The sequence below is a fragment of the Dermacentor silvarum genome, chromosome 8, assembly GCF_013339745.2.
Source record: "Dermacentor silvarum isolate Dsil-2018 chromosome 8, BIME_Dsil_1.4, whole genome shotgun sequence".
Classification (NCBI taxonomy): domain Eukaryota; kingdom Metazoa; phylum Arthropoda; class Arachnida; order Ixodida; family Ixodidae; genus Dermacentor; species Dermacentor silvarum.
Genome location: NC_051161.1, coordinates 82,789,950 through 82,806,420, shown reverse-complemented (window position 1 = coordinate 82,806,420; position 16,471 = coordinate 82,789,950). Strand labels below are relative to the sequence as shown.

The window sequence follows — 16,471 nt, the reverse complement described above, 5'->3', positions numbered from 1 at the left end:
CAGACCGGCCACGTGACGTTCGGCGCATCTCGGAGCAAGCGTAGCCAAGGCATCACAAGTCAACCCCAGGAAGGACCACGGGATAGATGGCCACGGGACATCGCAGCAAGCGCATGTGCGTGGGAGGTGCGTTCGGCCGGGGCCCAGGGTAACCAGCCTGCAGTCGATGACTTCAGCAGGTGGCGCGCGGCAGGTTTGCTGTCTAGTGTTGAGTTCGTTTGTTACGCTGCGCAATCCGTGCCAGTTTGCTAAAATTCATTTATGAAATAGCGTTTTGATCTAACCTACGGCCTGGGCTGCTGGCTCTTCCCTCCTGGGGGGTGTTTACTGTAAGTGCCCCCCTTAGTGGACATGTCCATTTCGTCTGCTACTGAAGTTCTGATAGGCTGGGCTTGTAGCTGTTGCGTTCTACCCGTCTGAAGGAGACACGCGCTCCTACCAGCCAATCAGCACTTCAGCAGCAGACGAAATGTACGTACATGGCCATTAGATGGTCACTTACAGAATATCACTCACCCTTCCCTCTCCTGGAGTTAACGTACCTCTCTGCCTTTCCGTGTCTCTCTTCCTGGAAAGATCTACCTCGTGCCATGCAAAGAATAAGCCAAGCCGCTTTCAAGTGTCCATTAAGAATAATGCACATTATGAATGATGAACACTCAGTGCACATTAACAATAACGAAATCATAGCCGCAGTTCAGTTATTTAATAGGTTTGTCATACCTATGAAGGTATGACAAACCAAGCGATCTCGAGGGGTGCGTTAATGCATACCATTTTCGCGTTGGGTGACCGCAGTAGGATTAGGTGCGTCCGAGCAGTCACCACCCAAGACACTTGCGACGTCGGGCACAGAGACGGTTCAGGTCTTAGTTTCATGGAGAAGCCAGCCGGCACCTTCCCACAGCTGCGGAATGTCCGTACCTTCCATCTCGCGAAAGAACCTCTCCTCCAGTCTTCGTGATTGCTCCGGCGAGAAATAGTTCCTCCAGTCTCCCACGGTGCCTTTCCTGACGAACTGCAGCGCGAACTCCTTCTTCATGCTGCTGCACGCTCGAGTTCTCCAGAACGGTCCTCATCTTGTCCTCGTCCCGTGCCAGTTCGTCGGCGATGCCGGCGTCCACGAAGCGCGTTATCTTCAGCACTGATTCCCTAACGTCGGCGTGCATGCCTTCGTAGGTGAGGAAGAGCACGTTGGGCTCGTTCCGCTTGGAGTACCACGAGCGCAGGCTCTCGTAGTAACTGCCGAAGTCGGTGCGCCCGTCCAGGAAGATCTCGAAGTATTCGTCAAAGCTACCGTCTTGGAACCTGCGGGCGAGATGACGCGCGGGGTAATAAGTCAGATAGGGGCGGTCAATCGCTCAAATTCAACTATACGAGCTAGAATATGGTAGTTCAATGGCCGAATATACTTTACCTGTCTACCACTCGTTTTCTTCTGCCGAGATCGACGTTTTACGTATTTAACAAGTCTCAATGACGTAGTGGTGCGTTTTTAGAGCAGCTTTCATCGTAAAAAAAAAAAAAAAAAAAATCGGGTACCTGTATCGGGGACGCAGCCGCAGTGTGGTACGTGAAATGCCTTGTGTGTGCTGCAGAGAGTGTATGGGCACTAGGGTACAGAAGTGAAGTATAGCCAAATACACAGACTACATTTATTCACGCATTAGAATGCTTACACGTCTAACTTATGTTACAGCTAGTGCGGGTCTTACAGTTTGATTTTGCAATCGTGCTCGCTTCCTATTCGTATGTGGGCCCGTTTGTTTAGCATAGGGTGTCAGCACGCTAGGATAAAGAAATGAGGCCCGTATACTGGTGGCGCCCGAGACAGCCCTGCGCCGACCTAGCCCGCCCGTGTTGGCCCGCCCCTCTCGTAGATGGTTCGATCGTCCCGCGTTGGCGCTCCCTATGGAGAAGGACACCTTCCCCCGCGTTTAAAGGGGTTAGCTATTCCTTAGTCTTGCTGCCCGAATCTCTTCACGTCATTTCCAGACCCTACGTGTCAAACGCAGAGGGGGCCATAACCGAGCAAGCGTGAAATTTCTCCAAAGATTCGCACACTTGTAGACCTTATATAACCCCTGTTGAGTAGAGGTTCGCGTTTGATGGATCATACCTACTATGGCTCAGTGAGCTATCTCAAACGCTACTCCTCGTGCTTGGATTGACAAACGTATTGCCGAGCTAGGCCTTTCTGAACGCCGAGTGAAAGGGTAAACTTAACTCCAATTGCCTCATCTATGGCGCGAAATAGGCGCCATTTGCGCACGCGACACATGCCATGATCGAGTAATGAATTATTTGCTTTATAGACAATTATATAAAGGTAAGGCGCGTGGGTAGCACTGTTGCAAAGACAACTAACTACAACAAGTTTTAATTACACGCGGTTTTAGCAGGCGACCTCCTCTGACCGATTCTGAAGACGCCAAAAAAGGTTATATATGGGGTGCACCTTTCTCAGTAAACAAGTGGTAATGCGCGCCAGTAAAAATGTAGTTTTCTGCAGCTAGGTATGCATAGGAGACCTATGTGATCTAATCGTATTGACCAATCTCATTACTAAGCGGGGTCGAGTGTATCTATAATGTGTATTTTAGGCCCACAGTTGGCCTAAACTTTTACAATTTTAGATGTAGCAGCGTACAAGAACTTGTTGCCATCGTTCAGATGCAGATTTGACACTACATGCAGTTTTAGCGCTTGCACTTTAATACCATTTCGCCGAATGAACGCGTAGGACAAAAGTGTGTTGCTACTGTATTACAAAAACAAAGTTCTGATGATGCCTAGTTTTGTGAACGCGGCGATTATTTTGCGTATACTGTAGTTTATGTAACAGCGGTTCTTACGATAAGCAGATTACTATTAGGATTACCTCGTAGCTTGTTAGTGAAATGGCAGAGATGTCATACAAAACTGCGAGTCTGAACGTTGTAGATAACACAGCTCTCTTTTTCTTTCTTTCCTAAAGTCACAGACTCACTTGTATGCTGGTATGGTTTTGGTGTGGTGGTAGAAGGACACACAGCAGTCTTTCGGGTTTCTTATCACGTAGATGTACTTCGCCTCGTCTGAAAAAGGCACCAACTGGAACGGCAGGTGCGTGATAACGATCCGAGGCCTGGCGCACTTCTCGATGGCATCGAGCCCGAGTTTCTCCAGTAAGGCGGATCCTGGAGTGATGCCCCTGCAGACTTGGTAGGCGGCCTTCAGGATGCCCAGGACCCAGTGGGTGCCACACTTGGGGAAGGTGTCAAGGACCACGTCACCCGGCTCGGGCTGGTACCGAAGACCACTGCGATACACTTCTTCGGAGAAGGAACCCGGAAGCCTGTGTCCGTCTACGACCATGCAGTAAGGCCTGTCTCGTTCGATCATTGTGCTTGTATCCCGGACTTGTGTTCAAAATTGCATGAGTGGTGAAAAAAAGAAGGAAGAAAAATGCGAATCAGAAGCTCCTTGGTTTCATCGCTGTTGTTACGGTTTCTTGCAGGAAAACAAGAAATTAGTGAAAATCTTGAAATGCGTTTTGCAACGGAGCCTCAATCGAGCGCTGCTTCATTGATGCGAATACGCAACCCTATATGCGTGCAAGCGCTCACGAATGCTTCCAGATGTGACATCTCGCGAAAAGGTCGAGAGCCCGTACATTTCCATGGAGCGTTGTGCAGTGCTTAGAGCAATGATTTTTTTTTTCGAAGTCGTCGTTTTCTATGGGACTAATTTCCTAGATGAGGTCGCAGTCAGAGCGCGCATGTCTTTGTTTTATTTGTGGTACCGGTTTTCGGTGTTTCAAAAGCTGAAAAGGGTGAGAAACGTTAGTCCTCACTCTTTGCAGCCTTGAAGCCCAAGGGTCATGACATTTTATGAGGGTTACATTGGCCATAATTGCTTTCCTTTCGGAACATGTCAAGAGAAATGAACGAAACGCGCGGCGCCCGACAAGCTACCTAAACATTCACATTTTTGAATATTTAAGCAGAAAAGAATATAAGCCCCCAGGCGCACCGCATATTGCCACTCTCACACAATCATGCAAATCATCATCAGTACCAACGGTGAGCTGACCGATTATCATGTATCTGCTTGCGTCGGCGAACAACTGCTAGGGTGTACGAGAAGCGATGCTGCCAGTTTGGTTCCGTACGTGAAGGTAAACAAGAAAGCTTAATTGACTCTGTTGGCTGCATGCAGGACAAATACTTCTCGCAAAGATCTCCCAGTGTTCCCGTCCTGCGTCAACTGAAAGCACTCGGCACACGCCAATTGCTCAATCTCCATTACTCCATCTACTTTTGTGTGACCTATGAAGATAGGTTCGATGTCCTGCGTATCGTTCGACCTTGTTTTCGGCTCTTTCTGGTGCCCGTATTATTTTTTGCACAAGATGCGCGGCCAGGGGTGTCAACAGAAGCGCCACCACAGCCCAGAAGGAGCAGCCGTGGTCACGCGCATGGTGGCCCGAGAGCTTTCGCCAAATACAGTGCACACATGAAACAGAGCGAAGCTTGCATCGGGCATATATGGTCAAGCAGGATAAACATGTCGTGAAAGCAAGTTATCGTCTAGCAGGCACATTGACATCATCACCGATTCCTCAGCTGCCATCCCTAGTCCTCGGCGTGTTCTGATTTCGGACGTTTTGCCGCAAGATATTCAGGACACACTTGAACAATTCTCCGTTACAGTACGTGTACGATGGATACGCGGCAATGCACATCCCATACAATTAAGCCTTGGTGAATGAAGCAAGTCACAACAAAACTCCTCGTCCCCTTCAATCGGCCCCCAACTCTCCAGAGACACGGCTCCTCGCAGAAAAAGAAAACCTTCGGCGCACCACGCGAGCACGTCTCCCAACGTGTGACACCGACCTCCCTGGCGGCCTAGACTGCTAGGAAGCAGTCTTGCTACGAAGCTTACGCCTCCGTGTCGTTCTCACCCCTGCGTTAACCTGGTCGTGGCCGGCGCAGCACCATGCCGCCGTCAGCGATTCCTGTCCCTTCTGTCGGGCGCTCCTGTCTGCGAGGTGGGCACTGGACCCATCCTCTGGACTTGCCCCTTTCTATACGACCTCTGACAGAAACACCTGCTTCGATGTGGACAATCCCCAGGTCGGCCGCCGGATGTAGATAGTTGGATCTTGGGGCCCCACCACCGGATCCTGCTGGACTTCCCCCGGGGAATCTGGCGTGTATCTATACTTGTAAATATTTCTTTATTCCAAAAGGCACGCTGTCGCAATAAAAGATTGTAAGAATGTAAACCGCTGCACCATCATTCGTCAAAGAACGCGCATGATGAACACTACTTGCGAATTCTTGTGGACTGCGTTGGGACCCCTCGTGTTTTTCTTACGAACTCAGATTTTCAACTACTGGTGTCTTTACGTTTGGCGTCTTTGATGGGCACGGGCACTTTGGGCGATATACTATGAAAGCGCAGATCATCCTCGATAATGTAAATACAATTTATTCCCATATAGGGACTATAGTATATAAGAGATCAATTGCAAAAAGCCACAGTACAAACAAGAACACACGGAACGCGTATGTACGGAATAACAGAATGTAAGATTGAGGTTCCAGGCAACAAATACGCGTGTGAGCAGTGGAGCCATCAGCCTTGCGGCCACACTACTTCAGAGGCACAAAAACATGTCACAGGTAATGAAGACAGCTTTCAGATGTGCCAGAACGCTCGACAAGTTACTTATGCATGTTGCATATTACAATCCGAAGACCCTCTTTGCAGACACATATTAATCTAGATTGCGGATGTGGCGGCACGTTAAGGCTGTACTAATTGCAAGCCGTGGGCATTAAACGCACATCAGAGCCTTATCTCCACACTCCGGCCACTATCGCTTGTCTACTCGGCTACACACGCCGCGCGTGATGAAAATGACTGGTGAGGTCGACGTCCCAAAGCAACGTCAGGAGTATATACGGTTTGCATTGACGCTAGCGTGGCCGCCATTTTGGGGTACTGGCAGGCCAAGATGCTGTGTAAACAAGAAATAGGAAAGCTCGACAGGCGCGTGTTTCGCCGAGCGACAAATTTGAATGGATAACAGTGACATTGAATTGATAACACTCCAACGAAAAATGGTCCCCGTCAAAAGGCAAAACGATGCACGCATAATAATATGGTGCACTGACGTCATCGCGGCCGCCATGTTCGTGCATCGGCACGGTGAGGTGCTGCGTCCCTGCTGTCACGTGAAAAATACCTATAAGACACGCCATGGTGAAGGACTCCGGATTAATGTTGACCGCCTTGGATCCTTTGCAACACGTGCCTAAACCTAAAAACGCGAGAAATTATGGAATGATATCCCTGTCAGAAAGCGGCCGCTGTGTCAGTGAATCAGAACATGTGCAGAGCTCGTGTTCAGCAGCGGAAGGACTCATAAGCGAACGCGCTACCGCGGCGCCGGCGCGCATGACACAGTGCACGAACCACGAAATTTCCTACAAAAACACTAGATGAAACTTTGGCGCGGCGATCGTACAGCTTCCATTGGAACGACGGATATAGGGATTTGTCTAAGCGCCAAACTTGTGGCGTCAGGCATTCTTGTGACGTTGTATTTTACCGCTTTAGGTTCTTTCCAAATTTCCAAAACGATCATAGTCTACAAGGCGAGGCAATGTGCCCGGCGCACCTGCATACTCATTCCGAGTTGTTGCGTTTGTAACGCAATATTTTGTTGAAATGACCGATACTTCAAAGTCACAAAGCCGTTCGAAGCGAAGGGCGACGTTTAGGCAAATCCACGCACTGTGCCAATCGTTCCGACGTTGTCGTTACCGCAATGCTTACAGCTCCAGCAGGCACTAACGTCATAGTTCCCTCTTGCACTTTTTAGGGGCGAAGCTCCTTATAGCGGCACCCGTTCGTCCCCGTCGTAGTAGGTAGCCACGTCTAGTTTTAGGGGCGAAGCTCCTTATAGCGGCATCCGTTCGTCCCCGTCGTAGTAGGTAGCCACGTCTAGTTTTATGAATTGCTCAATAGATGGCGTTGTGTGTCCGTATATGCATGTATACCCATATATACATATATATGTATACGTATAGTATAACCGGAAGCCGACTTCCGCTTTCGGTTGGCGCTATCTGCAGAAGATAGCGCCAACCTTTCCCTTTCCCTCAAGAACCACTTATCCTCGACTTGACTTGCCACCGCCTTGGGCAGCGCGTTCGAAACGCGTTGAAGGTACGGCGGAGAGGCCACAGCGTCTTACACCAGCTTCTTATACGGGCCGTAACGCGCTAGCACAAACGCGTTAGAAACGCGCTAGAAACACGGCCTTTCGTTAATGTTGGGTATTTATTGCCATCGTGGTGCGTGTGTCTATGCGCGCTGCGTGGCGTAGTGGTTAGCGCCGCGCGTTCGGAAGCGAGGGGTCCCTGGTTCGATTCCGCGCTACGGACACAACTTTCGGAATTTTTTTTTTCTCATAAAACGCCGGAAGCTGGCTTCCGGAACCGGAAGTGGAAACGGAACCAGAAGTGGAACCGGAAGCGGAAGTCGGCTTCCGGTTATACTATACGTATACATATATATGTATCAAGTCGAGGAGCGTTTATGAATACGGTGTATACTCTCTCAGCAGTCATGTGATGGCGTCGGCAAACGCGGTGCACGTTCCGGCATGTGTAAATGACTGCGTAAGACGCTGTGGCCGCTCCCCCTTACTAGAGAGTACTGCACGTTTCTAACGCGTTTGTGCTAGCGTCCCCTTAAGCGGGAGATCCGATGATTCCCTCCGGAGCTTCGCCCACTCATCATCATTCACCCCGTGGATATGCTGTGATTTTTAATCATTCTTCGCAAACATCAGGCTGTTTATAATCTATCTATCTATCTATCTATCTATCTATCTATCTATCTATCTATCTATCTATCTATCTATCTATCTATCTATCTATCTATCTATCTATCTATCTATCTATCTATCTATCTATCTATCTATCTATCTATCTATCTATCTATCTATCTATCTATCTATCTATCTATCTATCTATCTATCTATCTATCTATCTATCTATCTATCTATAGCAAGTTTCCCGCCCCGTGCATGCCAACCTGCTCCTGACGCTCCCAAAGAAGCTCTTGGAAGACCGCAGCTTCGTCGAGAAGCTGCGGTCTCAACTCGGACATAGCGTTCCTCGGAGGTTTGCTTGAACAGTTCGAGGATGGCGTACTGTTGGGGTATACTACGGGTGCAGAGGAAGGGAAACGGGTGTCTAGAGTCCTATAGAGCACTGCACGGGCTCAGGCTTACCCGAAAGCCCGGGCCGGGCCGGGTAGGGCAATTTTTTTCACGGGCTCGGGCCGGGCTCAGGCACGGCATGTGCTTTTTGACCTGGGCCCGGGCCGGGCTCGGGTATTTTGACGTGGGCCCGGGCCGGGCTCGGACTTTCTGGTGGTGTGCATGTAATGTTCAGCGAGTTATCCTCGCGCGTCTCGACTCTGAAAAACCTGTTGCCCCGGCGCAGCTGGAAGCTAGCAGTGCTACTCCTGTGTACTTCCCTTTTCTTCTTCCGTCGTTTTTTGCGCTGCTTGAACAGAATGTAAAAGTCCAGAAAGACTGAAGTCGCCTCAAACCAAAGGATACCATTGTAGTCCTTACATAAATCAATGTAATTAATGCTTTCAGCGCGGTTAAGCGCGTTCGCAACTGGCTGATTCTGCAAAGACGAATTGGTAAAACGATGATTGGTAAGATAATTCGTCACGCGGCTGAAATATGGCACTGCGTCCATCCATGATTGCACACATGTTCTCAACCGGCCGCCTAGCAGCAGCGCATTACGCTGCACCATGGCTGAACGAGAAGCTTTCTTTCTCGATTTACTCCATCCATGCGCGGCGCTCACGACCGGTCGCGGCTGCGCTTCGGCTAGAGTGTACTAGAATACGGTTGAGTGGGACGAGCGGCTGGGGCGGCGCATGCTTTGCAGTGAGGCGCCCGACGTGGAAAAATACTGTGGCGGCGCTCCGATAGAAGTGGCTTGGGCCGCATTAAGGTCGCGCCGTTGGAAACTGCTGGCGATACTGCTCGGCAGGGTCATTCGTACTACTTCGCGCGCTGGTATTTGCGTTCAGACGGCTCAGATGGTGTTCATAATTGCATATGACATGTATTTATGCTTCAAGATGAATTCCTTTAATTCCCCTTCTTTATTTTATATTTTTTTAATGCCGCTCGGTGATCTTTTTTAGTCTCGGGCTGGGTTCGGGCCGGTTTCGAGCCGGGCTCGGGCCGGTAACGTAGATTATTTCCGGGCCCGGGCCGGGCCCGGGTCTCGCTATAAAACTTTTGGTCGGGCTCGGGCGGGCAGCCCAACGTAATAACGGGCCGGGGCGGGCCCGGGCTGAAAAAAAAATGACAGCATATCCACGGGGTGAATGATGATGAGTGGGCGAAGCTCCGGAGGGAATCATCGGATCTCCCGCTTAAGGGGACGCTAGCACAAACGCGTTAGAAACGTGCAGTACTCTCTAGTAAGGGGGAGCGGCCACAGCGTCTTACGCAGCCATTTACACATGCCGGAACGTGCACCGCGTTTGCCGACGCCATCACATGACTGCTGAGAGAGTATACCCCTCGTATTGATAAACGCTCCTCGACTTGAACTTGACTTGCCACCGCCTTGGGCAGCGCGTTCGAAACGCGTTGAAGGTAAGGCGGAGAGGCCACAGCGTCTTACACCAGCTTCTTACACGGGCCGTAACGCGCTAGCACAAACGCGTTAGAAACGCGCTAGAAACGCGGCCTTTCGTTAATGTTGGGTATTTATTGCCATCGTGGGGCGTGTGTCTATGTGCGCTTCGTGGCGTAGTGGTTAGCGGCGCGCGTTCGGAAGCGAGGGGTCCCTGGTTCGATTCCGCGCTACGGACACAACTTTCGGAATTTTTTTTTTCATAAAACGCCGGAAGCGTTCTCCGGAAGCCGGAAGCTGGCTTCCGGAACCGGAAGCGGAACCGGAAGCGGAACCGTAAGTGGAAACGGAAGCGGAACCGGAAGTGGAAGTCGGCTTCCGGTTATACTATACGTATACATATATATGTATATATGGGTATACATACATATACGGACACACAACGCCATCTATTGAGCAATTCATAAAATCTCACCAGGCACTACCTTGGAGGTAAACAATGGCTGCTACTGGGAATGAGAGACAGCAGAAGTCGGCTTTTAGCTAACACTTACACTTCTACTTTTACTAACGTTTCCTACTGGAACATGCCAATGGCTGCTAATGGGGAATGAGAGACAGAAGAATTCGGCTTTTAGTTAACGCGCACGCTGCGAATTTTTTATTGTTCAACAACGCACAGGAGAAATCTCCCACCGGCACCACCTTGCAGGTCAAAGCGTAAGACTGGTTACGCACTACGACTACGACGAGGGACGAACGGGTGCCGCTTTAAGGAGCTCCGCCCCTAAAAATCGGCCCGTGCAGTTGTCTAGTCTATACAAGCCCACGCTCTTTCTGACCCTCAGCATGTCCGAGATCCACAATGAGCGCCTGCTCGAAGTCACCGAGTCAGTGACAGAGGCGGTCGAGGCGCGCCGCCGCAGGATACCTTCGCAGCGTGACTTGGATTCGCAAAGTACGCGAGATCTGCATAGTTACTTTCGAGGGAACTCTACGGCACGAACGCTGTGCATGAAACACGTGACAGCAATACAGCATGCACTTGAAAAGGCAGAAAGCCCACTCACCACGGCAACACACGCTTTCAGCCCCGTATATATGTACGAACCGATGCGCCGGTTTTTTCTTCGACGCTTCAGCCTCGCCGCCACTCCCCAGCTGCCCCTCGACGATGGCCGTCGCGCCGGTCTACGTTCAGTGTGCGTGCTACGTTGCCAGCGCTTTTTCCGGGTAGAGTACCGACCAACCCCCGCCGACGCCGGGGCGTCCTACATTCGAAACGAGCGCCGTCGCCGACGCGTCAAGGATCCGTCGCGTGCGCTGGCTCCAATTGATAGCTCGTGCCGGAAACCTTCGGTCGCACCGTGCTGCGTATCTGTCAAGCTTTTTGACGACAACCTTATCGAGTTGTCATTTCTGGCGAGAGCGTAGCACTTTTTCTCTTTTTTTCTTCTTTCTTTCTTTCTTTCTTTCTTTTTTTTTTTTTTTTTTTTTTGCACGCGCGAACCTCGCTGCCACCAATCGAGGCTGTTAGATTTCTTCCGTCTGGGCTTTTCCGAGCGACAAAAATTCTGCGTGTAAATGACTCGATTGTAACCTCGCTCGGATAAAGCGCAGCTGCGCCATCGGTTACCTTCGGAATCGACCGATAATTGCGCGCCGAGAACTCAACTTTATTCAGATGAATCAGTCGCTTTTATGTTTAATCGATGTTTCAAAGTGCTTTCAGCGAAAAGTCTGTCCTGCCACCTTCTGTCTGGACTGCCAGATCGACAAAATGCTTTGCATAAACCCTGATTAGCTCGAGCAGGCTGAGTGGCTATCTGTCGTCACTCCGTTTCAAATGGGATGTCGTAAGAAATGAACAGCATCATCAAGAACCCCTTTTACATAATGTAACCGATTTACATGTACAACTAAGGTCTGCTCTGGTGCAACGCATCATGTATAATTACCGTCCACACGTTCCACTTGAAAGTCAGAGAGCTTGTCCTTGTCTGTTCTTCGGTTTTGTTCTCGTTCAAGAAGTCGCGTTGATGTATACTTTAAATCTCGCAGAACCAACTAACCCAATATTTGACGTTATGAGCCCAGGCGTAGGTTTCGAACCAGTAAACACGGAATTATAAACACCGTGTTAGGAACAATTTTGCGCGACAGCAGCTTACACGTTAGACGGACTGCTCGAAAGGCAACAGTCGCTCGCGCACAGTTCTGGAAATTATTGATTTACACTTATTGATTTTGCGTTTAAGGATGCTCCGGTACAATTTCCAGCAGCACCCGCGCCGTCTCTTTGCCCATTTTAGTCCTGTCTTTCTACAGGGTGCCAATTTTGCCGCGGCAACTTATTAACCTCGAAGGCCACGCAGAAAAATGTCACGGTGTCTTGGCTACTGCGCCCGAATTTCGTAACCACAGGCCAACTGGCGCAATTTCCCTATAACTGCAAGCATTGGCTTGTTATGTTAAGAAAATACCTGCAGCAGCGCAGCGAAGCGTGTTTGTGCCCTTCTATTTTTGAATAGTTTTCCTGACTCTGGTGGCAATACAAGATAAGCGATCCTTTTCACTCTTGAGAGTGGATATCGGCGATCGTAAAGCTGGTTGAATTATTTTAAGCAGCAAAGCGGCCAGAAGCGTTTGAATACGCTTGTACCCTAAAAGCGGTATGGTTGAGGTCATATCGTCATCGCACGATTTTGACAAACGCCCCGACAAATGTACGTCGATTTGTAGTTTAAACACTCCTAAAAGAAGATATTATCTTGCTACTATACGCCTATAAGTTGACAGATGTTAACTGAGAAACTTGTTTTCTACTGCTAACTTAAAAAAAATAATATTAATTTAGAGAAAAATGAGGCTAGCTGCTTCAAAAACCTTGCGCTCTGAAATTAAACTTGGCATATTTGTTGTTTTATTTGCAATCGCCTGTAAAAGAAATCGCACCGATATCCTGCGAAAAAATAGGTTGCAGCTGCTGTGAGACACTCCTGTTTTGGGGTGTTGCGTGCGGAATGCATCAAATCGCGAGAATTCGTTGCAACGCCCCATGCTACACAAAGGTGAACCACCAGAAACACACACACACACACACCACACACACACACACACACACACACACCACACACACCACACACACACACACACACACACACACACCACACACACACACACACACACACCACACACACACACACACACACACACACCACACACACACACACACACACACACACACACACACACACACACACACACACCACACACACACACACACACACACACACACACACACACACACACACACACACACACACACACACACCACACACACACACACACACACACACACCACACACACACACACACACACACACACACACACACACACACACACACACACACACACACACACACACACACACACACACACACACACACACACACACACACACACACACACACACACACACACACACACACACACACACACACACACACACACACACACACACACACACACACACACACACCACACACACACACACACACACACACACAAAACAAAAAACAAAAAAAAAACATGTTTTGTGTTTATGACAGAAAACCGAGAAAGCTAGATGCTTTTTTTTTTTTAAAACAGCAGGGGATTACAGAACTCCCTGGAACTCTGCCAAAAGTCTGAAGAATAGTAGCAGAGTGCTTGAATACATCTTTTTTAGATATTGAAGGACTCTGGCAGCATCAATGAGCTTGCGAAAGATCACATATCACGTATCGCGTCCTATCTCAAATGCGACAAGCCTCTTGTTTTGCCACAAGGACCACACCACAAGAGAGATTATACGAAAGCTTTGTTTATCGAATAGAGAAGGACGCTTTGCGTATCAGCAGTCCTTAGATTGGTCTTGTTCCCATGGGGTTGCAGTTGGTAGAGGAACTTCTGCCCATTTAGTCGATATTATATGAAAACCAACAATATGAATAGAATGCTGAAAACATCATTGTTATGCGCCATATACAAGATTCTCAGCGAGATTCTTCAAGTCTTCCTAAGTTTGCACAAAGCTATGAGTGCTCCCCCACCGGCTGCCACAGCGTCCGCCCGCCGTACCGAATAGTTCATTGAAACTTCAATAGCCATTACGGGCCATAGAATTTCACCGCATTATCTTTAGGGCACTAATATACCGGGTGTTCCGCGAAATGCGCTCGAAATTTATTTATCTAATCTGCGATGATTAGATAAATTATTTCTTTTGAATTGGTTTTACGACATAGTCGTAAAAGCATATTGACTCAATGTCGTAAACAGACCAGTAATTGTGCAAATTACACTAATTAACTTTTTAAACACAAGAGGCATGCGATTTATCCCAATGGAAGACTTGAAGCGCGCCATTCGACAAGCTCGTAACCGTTTCCAGAAATACGAGAAGTTGACGCTGTCAGTTTTTACAGCACGATGGATTCAGGCACATTTCACACAGAAAAGGGAAACTGAAGAGCCGAAGAGCGCAACTGCGACGCCCATAGTAGACGCACATGAGTGACGTTATTGATTGTGCCTCCCAGGTGTGCGATCATCAAGCGTCCTTATCAAGCCGCGATCTCGGTCGCTTCATGGTTGCCCGACGGTGAGGCGTGAGCAGTCACGTCCCTCTTGGGCGTCTACTATGGGCATAGGCAGGAAGGTGGGGGTGTGTACCCGGTGTCCCCCCCCCCCCCCCCCCCCCCCTCCGCCTGGTTACGTCCCTGCACAGAGGGACAGCTTCTGAAGCACTGAAATGCGTGGGTACAAGCCAGTCAGCTTACGACGTGCCGAGAAAGCACTAGGTACCATCATTGAAGGATTGAAGGACTCTCGTACTATGTACCTGTTAAGTCACTTTCTTCAGGTTGTGAGCCACTTTGTACACATATGGGACAACTAGTTGGCCACTATCGGATTGGGTTACTGCTTTCCGTGAATTTTTGAAGGAGGGTTTCAGCTACTGCAACCATGTCATACGGATGATACTACACACGACAGACGGATGAGGTCACACGTAGCCGTGTGACGTGAAGGTTAAAACTTTCCTGCGTCATGTGACAAGTCTTTACCTATAACGACGCCTCAAGACACATGGCGACAGTAGCCCTCTAGACAAGTCTAGTGTGGGCGAATCAAACGGCAGGAGCGGGCATGAGCGTGGACAGTATGCTCAAGCTGAGCCACTACGAAAATGTGAGGCTGAGTTCTGAACAGCAATTTGTCATTACAAGGAAACGCATGCGTAAAGGAAAGTTCGTTGTCCGAACAGCGCTAAAAATTCATCCACTTTGTTCGTGGTGGTCACATTAGGGTCAGCTTTTATAATCACTAGAAAGTCGTCAACTTATCCAAAAATCCTAAGCACCTTTTGCATCGCCAAGAGCCTGCGCCATTCCTCGGTCAACAGCCGATAAACACATGAACTAATGCTGATGCTTCTACATAAGATGTAAATTTTGCCTTTGTGAGAAACAAATGTTGATCAAACATAAAATTCCAGCGAATTCAAGTCATAAAATTATCGAATAAAGGTACTGCAGCTCTCTCAAAAGCGAGAACATCATTTTTTCAATACATGTCCCAAGAGTGGTAAACAGTTGTGCACGCGGCACAGAATGAAACAATTTTTCGACATCTACTGACAAGGCCGAACCACCTCGGTGAAGGCATTTGCAAAAACTGTGTGACATCACTCCAGTTATTAACAGCGAACGGGTCGTCCGACTCAAACTTACAGTCACCGATGGCTTTGGGTAGTTTGTCAGACTTAACTTCTTTACACAGCGAGATGGCTTTCGGTCTTTACCTTGTTACCCGCCGTGGTAGCATAGAGGCTATGATGTTGCGCTATACTAAGCACGAGGTCACGGGATCAGATCCCGGCCGCAGGTGGCCGCATTTCGATGGGGGCGAAATGCGAAAACGCCCGGGTCCCGTGCATTGGGGACACGTCAAAGATACCCCTGGTGGTCAAAATTAATCCGTAGTCGGCGTGCCTCATAATCCCATCGTGGTTTTGGCACGTAATACTCCAGAATTGAATTGAATTCAATTCTTTACCTTGTTTACGTGTTTCTTAGAATAAGCATGTATTTTGGCAATTCAGTCTAATGCTAGCTGTTTTTTTATCGGTGCGCAAATGTGTTTACGCACGCTGGTACTTTCTTTATGAAAGGTACTATCGACCAAAAAGTTTACGGAACACGGGGTCTCAGAAAATTCGAAATTTCCGAGCCGCCTTTAAATGTAGCCAGTAAAACCGTACATCACAATGTTGTTCGCATGTACCAGTAGAGGCTGGAAATGGGAATACCAGGCTGCGTTTTGAGGCTGCGGAGATATTCAGCTTTTTGTCAGATCCCTTGGTCCGTAACTTTTTTGGTCGATAGTACGTGTCGTCTGAGTAAAGTTAGTTGCGAGCGATGTTCTCTGCTGTGCGGTCGAAGCTTCTTTGCTTCGTTTCCCATCTTTTACACCGCAAGACGCATGAACCAACTAGCCCAGCAACAAGTAGTAATTTCTACAGTTCTACCGGAAACCAACAGTGGCTTGGTATTGGGAGTGTGATGGAAGCGTGGTCTGGTCGAGAAGCTTGGCGTCCCTCGATTCCCACAGAGTGTGGGATCCGCGTAATTTTTTTCACCTAAACAACTCGCAGGTAGGCGACAGTGAAAGTGTAACTGCGCGACAACTGCGTGCATACATTGAGTGCAACAGTGGGGACAAAGGCGTGACACTGATATCGAAGAAC

General features: G+C 48.8%; 1 pseudogene; it reads right to left on the bottom strand.

Annotated features, from left to right (window-relative positions):
* Positions 1-673: 673 nt before the first annotated feature.
* On the bottom strand, positions 674-11,046 carry LOC119461509 (sulfotransferase ssu-1-like; annotated as a pseudogene).
* Between the last annotated feature and the right edge of the window lie 5,425 nt (positions 11,047-16,471).